General features: G+C 36.1%; 1 non-coding gene across 1 annotated transcript; it reads left to right on the top strand.

Annotated features, from left to right (window-relative positions):
• Nucleotides 1–1,263: 1,263 nt before the first annotated feature.
• Nucleotides 1,264–1,370, top strand: LOC136131710 (U6 spliceosomal RNA). Its single transcript, XR_010656436.1, has one exon. It is a non-coding gene; the product is annotated as a U6 spliceosomal RNA (small nuclear RNA).
• The last annotated feature ends 877 nt before the right edge of the window (nt 1,371–2,247 follow it).

Here is a 2,247-nt window from a genome sequence, read left to right as displayed (position 1 = left end):
TAAAACAAACATTTGAACAAACAGATTGATTGTTTCACATATAGTTTTTTCTTTTGCAAAATAAGGTAATATAACAATGTTTTATATAGAAGATTTATATTCTTAAAGTAACATTTACTAAAATTCTAATCTCTATGCACTTGTAAGGCTTTTGATACTCAATTTAGGGAGATATTGGTACAAACTGCATTAGGCTGGATTCAAAATTCTGAAGGTTAGAAATACTTTGTCAGTGGTATCTTTCATTTGCAAGTCTTTTTCTTAAAAAACACAAAAAACCAGTCTGGGACTCTGTAACCTTATTCTTATTTAGTTCATTCAACAGGTCTTGATTGAGTGCTGACTTTGTATCAGGAAAACCTTTTAAGTAGTAATGACAGCAATAAAAAAGGAAGAAACTTCCTGCCATCAGGTGATTTAGGACCATGGGTATAATTAAATGGAAAGTGTCCATTGCTATGGAAATGTATTGATTTCCTCTGTACATTGGACTTTTTCTCAAAGTGATTAGCTGTAATGCTTATCGCTCCCCACACCTTTTACCTACACATTAAATTGATCTTTTAAAATTGTTTGAAAGCAAACATAGGATTTTTTCTGAATATGGCTCTTTTTTATCATTATGCAGACAAAATAGGTAAGATACAGTTTACAATTCATAGAGCTCTTTATTCTCTTTCCCATTCCTTTGTGACACAGTAGTTTATTTCAAATACATCAGTCCAGAATACATATACCATCCCCATAACCTGTGAACAGATCTAGAAGTCAGATATGTGTAAAACATTTCTAATTTTTGTATTGACCTGAAATATTGATATAAATCCCCAACGATAGCACCAGATTAAACTTCAAAGATCATTGAACCATCCTTTTTTTTTTTTTTTTTTGCAGCCTATTCAGTTCACATACTTGTAATGATTTGAATAGCTTGCTTGACAAGAGTGGCAAAATCACATCCTTACCCTCTGACTCATTTTTGTACTTATTTTGATTAGAATTTTTCTGAGGTCAAAGAACATGCTTTATTTATCACTTTAAAATAAATTTATATGGAACCACAAAAGACCCAGAATTGCCACAGCAAATCTGAGGAAGAAGAACAAAGCTGGAGGCATAACCCTTCCAGACTTCAGACAATACTACAAAGCTACAGTAATCAAACAGCATGGTATTGGCACAAAAACAGACATGTAGATCAATGGAACAGAACAGAGAGCCCAGAAATAAACCCACACATGTACAGTCAATTAATCTACAACAGTGCTCGCTTCAGTGGCACACATACTAAAATAGGAACGATACAGGGAAGATTAGCATGGCCCCTGAATAAGGATGACATGCAAATTTGTGAAGTGTTCTGTATTAAAAAAAAAAAATCTACAACAAAGGAGGCAAGGATATACAATGACGAAAAGACAGTCTCTTCAGCAAGTGGTTTTGGGAAAGCCAGACAGCTACATGTTAATCAATGAAATTAGAACACTCCCTCATACCATATACAAAAATAAACTCAAAATGGTTTAAAGACCTAAATATAAGAAAAGACACCATAAAACTCCTAGAAGAGAACACAGGCAAAACATTCTGGGACATAAATTGTAGCAATATTTTCTTAGATTAGTCTCCCAAGGCAAAAGGAATAAAAGAAAAAATAAACAAACAGGACTTAATCAAGCTTAAAAGCCTTTTCAGAACAAAGAAAACCATCAGCAAAATGAAAAGACAACTTAATGGAATGAGAGAAAATATTTGCAAATGATGTGACTGACAAGGGGGTTAATATCTAAAATATACAAACAGCTCATGCAACTCAATATCAATAAAACAAACAACCCAATAAAAAAATGGGCAGAAGACCTACATAGACATTTCTCCAAAGAAGACATACAGATGGCGAAGAGGCACATGAAAAGATGATCAACAGCGCTAATTGCAGATGACATGAAAATCTTTTTTTTTTTTTTTAATAAAATTTTATTTATTTATTTATTTTTGGCTGTGTTGGGTCTTCGTTTCTATGCGAGGGCTTTCGCTAGTTGCGGCGAGCAGGGCCCACTCTTCATCGCGGTGCGTGGGCCTCTCGTTGTGGAGCGCAGGCTCCAGACGTGCAGGCTCAGTAGTTGTGGCTCACGGGCCCAGTCGCCCCGCGGCACGTGGGATCCTCCCGGACCAGGGCTCGAACCCGTGTCCCCTGCATTGGCAGGCAGATTCCCAACCACTGGGAATCTGTGGGAAGCCGACATG

Source organism: Phocoena phocoena, chromosome 11, assembly GCF_963924675.1.
Source record: "Phocoena phocoena chromosome 11, mPhoPho1.1, whole genome shotgun sequence".
Classification (NCBI taxonomy): domain Eukaryota; kingdom Metazoa; phylum Chordata; class Mammalia; order Artiodactyla; family Phocoenidae; genus Phocoena; species Phocoena phocoena.
The sequence above is the reverse complement of the archived record's forward strand: the minus strand, read 5'-3'. Positions and strand labels throughout refer to the sequence as shown.